The sequence below is a fragment of the Heterocephalus glaber genome, unplaced genomic scaffold (assembly GCF_053883595.1).
Source record: "Heterocephalus glaber isolate CG9 unplaced genomic scaffold, H.glaber_assembly_v1.0 deba00000937, whole genome shotgun sequence".
In the NCBI taxonomy this organism is placed as follows: Eukaryota; Metazoa; Chordata; class Mammalia; order Rodentia; family Bathyergidae; genus Heterocephalus; species Heterocephalus glaber.
In genome coordinates, this window is record NW_028258173.1 from 734,912 (window position 1) to 747,524 (window position 12,613).

Here is a 12,613-nt window from a genome sequence, read left to right on the forward strand (position 1 = left end):
ATATGGTTAATTTATAAGAAGCATGTCAGTAAGATGAATGCTTGGATACAAAAGATACAAACAAAAAGTGGGCAATAAACAAGGCAACCATTCAAGCTGTCCCTGACCAGTGAAATGCCGACTGCAATGCGATGCCTCCCACCTGCTGGGCTCCCGAGGTAGGCACAGCACTGGGGCATCGTGTACCCCTCACCGAGGAACCCTGCTTCTGGAACGCCTGTGGAGTCATCTTTCACGAGGGAAAGGACTGGGCTGGGCTGTCCAGACGGAGGAGCTGCTGTGCCAATGACAGCACAAGGCGGGGTTAGGGGACAGCAGGGGCAAATGCGCCACCCCACTGGGTGACACAGGCGGAGGGCAGCCACACGGGCTGGCTGCGGAGCACACAGACGGGGACACATTTGTGAAATCGGATACAGGTGGGAGTGTTTGCCTTTTTACATACACCTATGTATTTTTACATCTGCATCCATGAAACAGGGAGTAATAGGCAGGCTATTGACAGCGCTTTTCTCTGGGTGTGAGATGCAGAGCATTACTTTTTTGTGACAATCCTGTGGCAGCCAGGCATGGGGCCAGGGGGGTGGGCAGCCCAGGGACCTGGTCTCCCCATTCCCACAGGGCCTTGAGGACAAAATCTCCCACCTGCTCCTCTTCCTCCTCCTCCCTGAGTGTGCCCAGCAGCACCTTCCTGTCTCAGCCCCCTCACCAGCAGCCCTGTGACTTCTGCAGTGCCCACCTGCAGCTGGTGGTCTCTCTGCACCTGGTGCCCTGCCCTTGGCATCTGGAGGCCACCACCCTCTGCAAAGTTGTCCCTGCCACTGAAGTGCCCACATCTGGAGAGGCCCTGGGCCTTGGGCCAGCAGCAGTGGGCCTGGCTGGCTCCTGGTGGCTCCCTTCTGTCCAGGGCCGCCAGTGTGATCCAAAGAGTGAGTGGAGCCAGGCGAAGGGACACAGATGGGACCCTGGGGGAGCACAGCTGGAAACACAGGTATGGGGCCCTGGGAGGGCGGGGCACCACTGGGTACACAGGCGTGGTACCCTGCGTGGGCCCTGGGCAAAGCTGGGGACACAAGTGTAGGGGCCCTTGGCACGGGCACCGCGGACATTTCTGGGCTCTCAGTCTCGAGCACTTTACCCAACAGGTCCTGAAAAACACATCACCTTCAGAATGTAATCTGCACATCTCCCCTTAAAGCAAAAACTAACTGGGAAGCTGGACACAGTGGCCCACACCTGTGATTCCAGGGATTCTGGAGGCTGAGGCAAGAAGATTGCAAGTCTGAGTGACTTAGCAAGACCCTGTCTCAAAATTTAAGAAAAGAAAAAAGGGCTGGAGATGTAGCTCGGGACCAGAGCGCCAGTCCAGCAAGCACGAGACCCTTGGTTCAAGATCCAGAGCTGCAGAAAAAACCCTGCTGCTGCATGGACACATCGAGCCCCTGGGCAGAGCAGGAGTCCCACCCTGTGGGCAGCCACATGTGCTCAGGGCAGAGGGGAGGTGGCGGAGACAGGGCCAGAGGCTGTTCCCATGTCCCACCCTCCCAGAGCCTCCCTGGAGGAAACAGGCCACCTGCAGCCGGACTCGGCCATGGGCAAAGCCAGGTGTACAGCAGGTGTCCATCAGGTGCCTGCGGACTGCTGGTCCCCTCTTGGCCACTCAGTGAAGGACTTGGACAAGCACTGCCCCTCGGACCTCGCTCTCTGAATCAGGTGGGTGGGAGCTCGGCCCCAGTGGGTGCTGGGCTCTGGTGTCCAGGCTGAGCTGCAGCCCTGCCCACCTGCCCCAGATCGGCATTCCCACCAAAGGGGAGCCACCCTCCTTCCCTCCCATCTCTGAGGCAACTTCCGGAGAGATAAGCAGGCAGCACCCAGGGTGTGTTTCAGAGCCCCGTCTCTGAAGCATTGCTCTGGCTGACCCACCCCGTGACCACTAGACCTTGTGGTCCTCGTCCTGACACCTTGCCACACACCCTCATGACCCACACAGTCCTCCCTCCGGGCTCAGGCTTTCAGACCTGGAGAGACAGAGGTCGGCGTCAGCCCGAGGCAGCCCAGTGTGGTGGGAAGCTGCAGAAACACACCCCGTGGGACTCTCACCCATCCCTCAACCCCTCCGTAATGCTAAGCTCTCCACAGGAGGCTCAGCCAAGGGGCAGCAGCCAACAGGGAGGGGTTGGCAAGGTGGGGAGGACTTCGAGTGCCAGGACTTTGCCTTGCCCTGCTCCAGGTGTGTGGCCCAATCTCAAGCCCTGGACCAAACCCCAAGGCCCATGGTTCCAACTGGCATTTTGAGGAGGGCACTCTGTCCAGGAAAGGGACAGCCACACGGAGCATCACGCCCACCTCACGGAGCACAGGCAGAAGCAGCCAGCACATCAGCATGATGACATCTTCACAGGACAGGAAGTTGGCAAATATGTGATCAGAACATAGCCGTGGAGACACTGTGGCTGAACAAGAAGCGGGCAGCAGGAAGGTCGTGCTGAGGAGGGGCTAATCCCACGGGGCGGGGGGTCCTGAAGAAGATAAAAAGACAAACCTGAGACACACAGATAAAACATTTCCACCAGAGGGAGGAGAAAGGCAGAGGATGCTGTAGATCCTCCAGAGTTGGAGAGAAGATGCCCTGGAGTGGAAGGGGCCTGAGAGGACCAGGACGAGGGGAAGCCTCACCGGAACATGTCCTCAGGACTAGGAGAGCACCACGCCAAGAGGGAGCTCTAAGCTCAGCGGGGCTCCTCGAGGACCACTCTGAATTCAAGCAGACAGTAGAAAATGTCACCTGCATTACTGAAAGAAAAGAACCTCATTCCTGGGCTGTTGACGCTAACTAAATCACAAAACCTAACCACACTGGCATCTAAGATCTTAGACACCAGCATGAGCCACTTTGAGGTGACTTTTTTTTTTTTCGGTAGTACTTTGCACTGAGCTACTGGGCCCTTTTCAAAATGTTTAACTTTGAGTCAGAATCTCACTCAGTCACTACATTGCCCAGGCTGGGCTCAGACTTGTAATTCTCTTGCCTCAGGCTCCCAAAGTGCTGGGAGTACAGGCAGGTGCCACTGCACTCAGCCTGAAATCACTCTTGGAAGCCACATTCAAGTTGGAGACTCAAACACAGACCTTTACAAGAGAAATAAGCAATCAGATCAAGTTTATCTTTGTAAAAAAAAAAGGCTAAAGAAAATAAGCACACAACTTACATAGCAATTTAGAATACAATTCTAGATTATGTCAAGACAAGGGGGAGGGGTGGGTGGGAAAGAAGGAAGTGCGGATGTGCTGAGACATTTCTGGAGTTTGAAGATAGGTTATGCAATCACTCTGGGGAAAAAAGAAAAGAAAAGAAAAAACCACACTGGGCAAAGAAGCAAGTATGAAGCATGAAAAGCACAGATGATCACAGCAAGAGCCTGACAGAAATACATCGTTTTTAAAACCAGCAGAAGTATCTATTGCATGGAAACAGAAAAGGAAAACAAAACAAGTGTGAAGAATGCATAGTGAGTGGAAAATATGAAATACTGTAAAATTACAAAATAATGCTCTCATTCATCAATAAGTAACAAGTCCCAGTAACAGTAATTTATAATTGCAATAATTATAACAAAATTACAATAAATGCTTTTATAGTAAATGTAAATGGGCTAACTTTGCTAATTGAAAGAAAAAAATCCAACAGAATATGGTCTATAAGAAACACACTTTAAACATCAATAGATCGGAAATAAAAGGATGAAAACATAGAATAGGGAGACATGAACCAGAAGCTTGAGTTTTCTGTAGATTCTTGTTTTCTTTTTTTTATCCCATTGTGTTTCCTTTTCTTGTTTTGTTTTATTTGGTACCAGGGATCAAATGTGGGTCCTTGCACTTGCGAGGCAGGCGGCGGAACCACTGAGCTAAATCCCTGGCCCTCTTTTCTTGTTTGTTTTTTTTTTCAGTGCTAGTGATTGAACCCAGAGCCTTGCACGTATTAGGTAAGCACTCTACTGATGAGCTACATTCCCAGTCTATCATCCTGTTTTCTGACAAAATAGAACAAGATGCAACAAATGTGAACACTTGTGAATCTGAAAACAAAGAGGCAAAATATGTAAAGCCAGGAATGATATAACTGTAGACAAAAATAAATAAATCAACAGCTTAAACTGAGGTCCTGACAGCCCCTTCAGATCCACATCCCATATCCAGTCAACAAGGAATTTTACACTCAGCTCATGGAGCAGACACCATCATCGATGTACAGGAAATTTTTAAAGTGATAATTTGCTGTCATTAGGTCCTGAGAGAGAATGAGGAACAAGATGAGACTTACAGGCCCAGGGCTGTTCCTGTGACTTATTCTTACACACGCACATAAAAGGTCACAGCTCAAGAATGTGCTTGTTATTTTCTGAGATTATTGGGGTTTTTTTGTTTTTTGTTTTTTTGGGACAGGGTCTTGCTATATAGTTCAACCTGGCCTTGAACTTACTATGTAGCCCAGGCTGGCCTCAAATTTGCATCAATCTTCTTGCCTCAGCCTCCCAAGTACTGGATTTGCAAGCATGTGCCACCATGCCTGGCTCCTGAGAGCATCGCTGAATGTCAGTTGTGTGTGTGTGTGTGTGTGCGCGCGCGTGCGTGTGTGTGTTTTATTTTGAATGAAATTGAGGAGAGACTTCTGGGAAGATGGAGGAGTGGTGAACAACAGGGAGACAGCCTCTCCAAGATTTGGTGTTGGAATATAGCAACATGAGGAAGAGAATGAGGAGGGGAATGGGCCCCTGGGACCTAGCAAGAATATGAAGGGAGAATTGAAGCCTATGGGGAGAGCAAAGAGAGAGAAGAGGGAGGCAGCAAGTGGTACTTTCTCCCCGAGCCCAGACTCACAGTGTGGGAAGGGCACTTCAAACCTTCAGACACACAGTGACTATTGGTGACCCCAGAGGCCTCCATGGGGAAATGCATCAGTGGAGTAGAGCAGTGGATGCAGAGAACTACAGTGGCTGGTGAGTTACTTGGGTTCAGATTGATAGGGAAAAGTTTTAAAGTAAGGTTAGTAGATTACCTATTAAAGTAGTTGTGGAAGCAAAATAGGTAGTGTATCCCGTTAAAAGTTTGCCTTAGCCCATTGCTTTTGTTGTTTAAAGTGAAGGCTATATAGCTTCTTTGATCTGTAGCTCTGATAACATCCTAGCTCTGAAGAACAAAGTGGGAATCCTTGAACAAACTTGTGTATGTGCCTTAACTGTCATGTGTTTAGGGTTGTAATCAGTGACAGAAACCACCTGTGTCTAACCATTAAACAGGGATTGGAACTTTATTTACTTAACAAAGACCACTAGGGATGAGATAATGACTGACAAAAGTATAAAAGGTGATGGACAAAGAACACAGGGCGTGGACTCTGACCAGACCAATTTCTGCAGTCCTGCCTGCTTGCGAGTAAACTTTTATTATTTTACCCAAATTCTGTGTCTCTTTCCGTGATTCCAGAACAAGATCTCACCCAGGAGAGGGCAATTGACTGGTAGCCATCTTGGAGAGAGGCCATCTGAGCTCAGATCTCAGAGCACCTGCTGCTTGGCTCCATCAGGGTGAGGCAGAACCAAGTTCAAGTTCTCAGAAGGTCAAGAAGCCAAGTTCAAGCCGTCAGGAGGCAAACAGGCTGTTGCACACTGGACAAAGCAGTTTCTAGCCTCGCAGCAAGAAATCAGCCTGAGCTTCAGAACTAAAGATGCAGGGTTTCTGGGATTATCCACTAACCTACCAAAAATCTACGGCTGGCTTGTTGAGATTCGCCAGCAGGAATCTAGACTCTGTCTGCCCACTTTGTCTACCAGTGACAGCAGAGACACGCCTTGAAGTGGACTTTTTTTCTCTTATTTTTGTCTTTTTTTTTCTTTTTTTGGTACCAGAGATCAAACTCAGGATCTTGCACTTGCAAGGCAGGCACAATGCCACTGAGCTAAATCCCCAGCCATCTTTCTCTTATTTTCTTCTTCTTTTTTTTTTGGTACTGGAGATCGAACTCAGGTCCTTGCGCTTGTGCAGTTCTTTTGTTATTTTAATTTTTGTTTCATTTTTTTCTTGATTGTTTGGTCTTGTTTTTATTTTTTATTTTTATTTTTATTTTTTTTTTGGTACTGGGGATTGAACTCAGGTCCTTGCACTTGTGCAGCAGGCGGCAATACCACTGAGCTAAATCCCTGGTCCTGGTCTTGTTTTTATGTAAGTGTGAACATTGTTTATAGTTTTTTTGTTGTTGTTCTGTTCTGTTCTTGTTTTTATTTCTTCCTCCTCTCTTTCCCTCCTGTCTTCTTCACCATTTTCCCAAAGTTTGCATAATGTTCTTTTGTTCTCCAGCCTTGCTTCTAATCTCTTCTTCTAGTTCTCTATTTTCCCCCCAACCTCTTTTAAACTTTCTCCTGAGGGTAAAATTGCCATACTGAGGGCATATTTACTGTATACAATTTTCTGGTTTCTTTCAGATTTTGTTATATACCCACAAATCTGGTGTATATGGTTAAATGTGAAAAATTAAGTTACCACGGTTTGTCATTTTCTAGACGGTATTTGATGCTATTGTTATTACTGATTGTATTACTTTAGCCAAGGTGACATAGTTGTTCTAATTGTTCTTCCTGGTACACCAAGACTGAGATTGCCTAAGCGTCATAACCAATACTATAAGCCAGTGCCAAAAACCAGACCTAGGCCAGGGAGACAGCAACTTCTCATCCCCAATAAACTGAAGAGGTAGGGTTGTGCAATAGACTCAAAACCCAAAACCCAGCGACACCTGTAAGACACCTCTGAAAGTAGCCATTTCTTAAGGGTTCTAAATGCTAGCAATAAAACTGCCTGCCATAACCAATTTACAAACATCAACCCAGGAATTAAACTAAAAAAAAGAAAGCAAAACAGCAAGAAAGAAAGAAAATGAGAAGACATGTAAGCAAGATGCAACCCCAAACTTCCAGCTCACCAAAGGCAAACCAGGGGGCAATGTGGTGGAACAATTCAAAACCCACCCACCTGGACATTCTGAAGGGGTAACAGTGGAAGTAAAAAGGAGATGAATGAGGCTCTAGAAAAACAAATCAAAATAGAAATTTCTCAGATAACTACAGAGATGGTGACAATAATGAAAGACATGATGACTCTAGAGCAGATTCAGATTTTTTTTAAAAATAGAAGAGCTTAGGAAAATGATGGAAACCATGAACACTCAACATAGGAAAGAAATGAAATGCATGAAACAGATTCAGACAAATACCCAGGAGATTAATAATTCCACTGACTGAGCCAATGTGGTGGGGCTGAGGCCCTCTGCTGTTGCTGCCACCACCACAGAAGAGCAGCAGAAAAAGCTGCAGGAGTATCTAGTAGCCAAGGGAAAACTGAAGAACCAAAACACCAAGACATCTCTGAAAGAATCATAAAGCAATGGGTTTGAGAAGGAGAATACAGAGCTGAGAAAGGCCTTACCAAAAAGCCAAGAATAATTGCCCAAATTTGCCACCTTCTAAATCTCTTTTGCTATCTGCTGTCTGCCACTGTGGACTGTTTCTCCTGCTACGCCACTCTGCCTTGGAGCCAACCATGGACTGAAACTTCTGTGAATTAACATTAAACCTAAAAAGGATATTACCAACATGCTGTTTTTTCTGTCAAACTACAAGCCCCATTTGCATTAAACTCCAGTTCAGACTGGCTAATATAACAGGATCCTAGAAGCCAAAGTTGGAGGCAACAAAACTTGTGCGCTGACTTCAAATCTAATTTCAAGAGGTGTTTCTTCTAACCCAAACTGTAAACCTTCCAGCAAGAGTCACCAGAAACATGCAGCTGGATCATCCACTAAAGGAGAATTGTCAAGAAAACCCATGAAGTCACCTAAGGCACAGGAACAGAAAACTACAAAGAAGCAGGTAACAGGTCAAGCAAATGCAAAATGTACAGATGCTGTGGGTAATATCCGTGTTGAAATAAATCTTTGGATGGCTTTCTTAAAGAGCCGAACAAAGAGAACTTGTCTCAAACCTTATCAGACCCTGAGAAGAAGCCAGATCCTGCATTATGTACCACACGTAAGCCAAAGACACTCTTATAATCAAACCAAGAGCAATTTGACTCCTAAACAAGTCTCGGGCAAAAGTTTGGTGAATAGTGCTGTTCTGAAAGATAGGGTTAATAAACAATTTGTTAGAAAAACACAAATAAGGACCCTACCAGTAAAGGTACAGCAACTCTCTAAAGGAGCAGAGCTTGCAAGACCAGAAAAAAACCCCAAAGACAATTTCCTCTCGCTTTATTCAGACTCTTAGTTGGACTTAAGCATCAAAGAAATCAGTGGTCAAGAACATAAAGGATGTAAAGGTTAACAGGGGTAAATATAAATAACCAAAAGAAATGAAGGTACAATCATACACTGTTACTAAAGAGAAAGTGAAACACATCAAACCCAGGATCCACCCGAATTTGCTGCTGGGAGACCTACCAACAGACATCCAAACATCAAACAAGATCTGAAGTCCATGCAACCTTGTTTTAGGCCCCAGACATCATGTGTACTTCAAAAATCAAAGTCTGTAAACCAGAGGCCAAATTTGATGCCTGGTGACTTTAACTCAGTCATTCCAAGCACTTCTAGCAAAAGGACAATAGACCCAACAGCTTTCAACAAAGAGCACGGACTTTGGACCCCAAGTTGAACAAACTTTTTCCCAGAAGCATTTCTTCAGCAAGACAGCTCTCAAAACTCAAGCTAGTGGGCCAGGGATTTAGCTCAGTGGTTTCATTGCCAGCTGTGCAAGCTCAAGGACCGGAGTTCAATCCCCAGTACAAAAAAACCTCAAGCTAGTGTCACAGTCAGAAATAGGAGAGGAGTCTTAAACGGTACCCAACTCATCCACATATTAAAAAGATAACAGCAGAGGATGGAAGAAAACAGCTAGAAGAATGACAGAAATCTAGGGGAAAATCTATAAACAGCCTCCTGTGGAACTTAAAACCAAAAGAAAAATAACAGAAGAAATGAATATTTCATTCAGGGAGGGGGAGAGAGAGAGAGAGAGGAAGGAGGAGGAGGAGGAGGAAGAAAGGAAAGCATGGTTGGAACTGTCCGATAAGATCAACAGCTCTCTGACGGAATGTTTGCCACTCATAGAAGAGGGTGTAGTTTCTAATGAAATATTTACCATGTTGTCCAACATTCCTGAGGCTGAAAAACTTTCTGAATTCTGGATCTGCAAAGCAAAGGTGTTGGCAAGAAAAGGCACCTTTGATGTTGTTGGGCTATATGAAGAGGCCAATATAAATGAAGCAAAACTAATACAAGAGTTGCAGGAAGTTGTTCTTCATATTTTACAAGATCAAAGCAGAACTACAGAAGGAACTGCCTCTGACTCAGTAGCTGCTGCAACTAATATCACATCAGTGGAGGAGCTGGCCAAGAAGATGGAATCTGGAGAGCTCTGTCTTCCCCAGAAGAGAGGGTCCAGGCTCCAGCAACACCCCATATAACCAAGGCAGGACAGGATAATCATCCTGGTACCGAATTGCAGATCTCCTCAATCCCTAGAAAAAGTGGAATGCCAGAAGTGCAAGACATGAAGCTTATCACTCCCGTGGGGCATTCAGCAAGGATCGAGGGAGCCGTGTCCCCCCACTGCCTGGAAATGCTGCAGGAGCACGACTTGGTAGTGGCTTGTTTTGACAAGATATTAGAAGTGGAAGAAACAGTGTGCTTTGTGTTCCATAAAAACGAACCCTTTCCTATAACGTTAGGGTTTGAGACCCTTGAATCATAATTTCATAATGCTTTTTTTTTTTTTTTTTTTAAAGTCTTTCAGAGTCTCCATAAGACTTCTTGTCCAGATGCCCTGAAAAAGCTCATGTAACAGCAAGACATCATGAATGCAGATTGTGGGCTCGGGGTTTTGGAAGTAATTCACTGGATTTACTCTATCCCCACAGAAAGGTCTTCCATTTATGTGTTTAAGACTGTAGTTTGCTACAGCATACATAAATTTGAAAGCATTGAACAGAATGTTCCCCACCACTGTGGAAACAATCTGCACTTTATCAAAATACTTTAATCCCACTGTAGTTATTTTCCATTTCTGAAGGCTGATGGTGCAACAGGATGGACTTTCCTTTCCGCATCTGCCTTAGCAGAGAGGGCCTGTTCTTACAAGTAGAAGAGTGGAGGCTTGAAACTAGCATGCCACGCTGAAAGGTCAAAGCCCTCATGTTACAGACAAGCTTATGCTAGCTGTGCCTTCGCTCAGGGATCCCAATTGATATGTATGGCTAATCCCTGACTTCTGTCACAGCATCCCTGCTGACGAGGGGTAGTTCTTGTCCTTTCTGGGCCGGGTCTCCTTGAACAAAACATGGCCCTAGATTGGAGTGGTCATCTACTTTTTATTCCCAAACCTAATTTTGCATTTATTATTCAGAAATGCTCAAGTTAAAACAAAAGGAGGTAAGCGAGAAGGGTGGGGAGGAGGGAGTTGCTTCCTCCCTTGTGTCCTTTGCCAGGGGACAGCCGGCCTGAGAAGGCAGGGTGAGCCACAGAGACTGCGACATATTGCTTTTTTCAACCCACAGGGAAATTGCACTTGGTAAGGTAACATCAGAGTCTTCATGTACATAATGTATGGAAAAGCCTAGTCAATATATTTCAAATTTTACCTTAATATTTCATGATTATTTTTTTAACAAAACATTAAATTGTTGTTCATCCTCGCTTAAAAAAAATAATGAGCCAATGTGAAGACAGAATATCAGATATAGAAGACAGGATTGGAGTTAGTGACCATGAAAAGAAAGATTTCTTTTTTATTAAGAAAGATTTCTTGAAAATAGCAAAGGATCACAAAAAAATCAATCTAACAGCTACCAGATGGTGCAAAAAAGAATAATATAAGATGGATCAGAGTTGATGAAAAAGCAGGAGATAGCACAAATGACATAAAAAAATCTGTTCACAGGGCTGCGGATTTAGCTCAGTGGCCCTGCCCCTGCCTGCAAGCACAAGGGTCCTGAGTTTGATCCCTGGTACCGCAAAAAAAAAAAAAAAAATCTGTTCACAGAAGTAATGGCAGAAAATTTCCAAAGCAAGGAAAGAGAATTTGACATACAGATAAGTGAGGTGTATAGAATTCCAATTTCCCAATGAGCAAAAATCTACACCAAGACACATCATAGTGAGCATTCCAGAAATTCAACACAAGAACAGAATATTAAAAGCTGTAAGAGAAAAGAAACGAATCACCTATAAAGGAAAGCCCATCATAATCACAGCAAACTTCTCAACACAAACCCTCAAGTCAAGGAAAGCTTGGAATGAAATGTTTCAAGCCCCAAAGGAAAACAACCTCCAACCCAATTGATGTATCTCACAAAACCATTTTTCAAAATTGATGGAGAAATAAGATACCTTTATGACAAAGAGCACCTGAAGAAATTCATGAATACCAAACCAGCACTCCAGAGTGTTTTGAAGGGTGTTCTAGAAAGAGATAATGAGGACTACAACTCCATGAACTCCAGCAGAAGGAATCCACTAGGCAGGGCAAGAAATTAAACAGAGGGGGATAAAGGGAAGGAACAACAGGAAAATAACATGACAAGGGAGGATTTACCTCAGTAGTTCTGCCACCTGCCTCAAAAGTGCAAGGACCCAAGTTTGATCCCCAATACCAAAAAAAAAAAAAGAATACACATTCTCAGCTGCACATGGGACATTCTCCAAAATAGACCACATAATAGCTCATAAAACATCCTTAAGTAAATGCAAAGGAACTGAAATTATCCCATGCATATTATCAGCCCATAGTGCAATGAAATTGTAAATAATGGCAAAAGAAATCACAAGAACTTCATAAACACATGAAAATTAAACAACACCTTCCTGAACAACCAAAGGATCTCAGATGAAATTAAGAAGAAATTAGACAGTTTCTACAATTAAATGATAACGCCAATACAACATACTGGAACTTATGTGACACAATGAAAGCAGTCCTACAAGGGAAATTTATAGCAGTGAATTCCTATATCAGAAAAACAGACCCCCCTCCAAAAAAAAAAAAAGAAAAACAGAGCAAGCTGAAATAAACAATGATGAGCTTCAAGCTTCTAGAAAAAGAAGAGCAAATGACTGGCCATGCCCACAGGGCAACCCACTTAGCCAGGGCTCCTGCAGGACACCCCCAACCCCCCCACCCCCCTCTGGCCTTCTGGCTGTACCACTACCTGGTTCCACACTACAAAGACACAGGGGACACCAGACCACCGCACTTGGTAAGTTGGAGGGATCATCACCTCCCATCAGAACCTGGACTATCTTCAGGGGAAAGGCAGCTGGAACCTGCAGTACAACCTTGCAGAGTTCAACCCTACAGGAGGACAGGGAGCTCAACTTGGGACTTGCAGCCAGAAATCTGCCTGAATCCCACGGGTCTGCGACTGGCTTGCTGAGACTCACTGACTTATATCTGCACCCTGCTGTCCACGTTGTCTATTGTGACAGCAGAGACATACCCTGAAGGAGGCCTTTCATTTTCATTTTTCTTTTTTATTTGTTATTTTCAAAATTGTTATTATTATT

At 44.9% G+C, this 12,613-nt stretch overlaps 2 pseudogenes; both read left to right on the top strand.

Moving 5' to 3' along the window:
• The first annotated feature begins 1,531 nt into the window (after nt 1–1,531).
• Nucleotides 1,532–8,879, top strand: LOC147828726 (cytoskeleton-associated protein 2-like pseudogene; annotated as a pseudogene).
• Nucleotides 8,879–12,128, top strand: LOC101696821 (cytoskeleton-associated protein 2-like pseudogene; annotated as a pseudogene).
• Nucleotides 12,129–12,613: the final 485 nt, after the last annotated feature.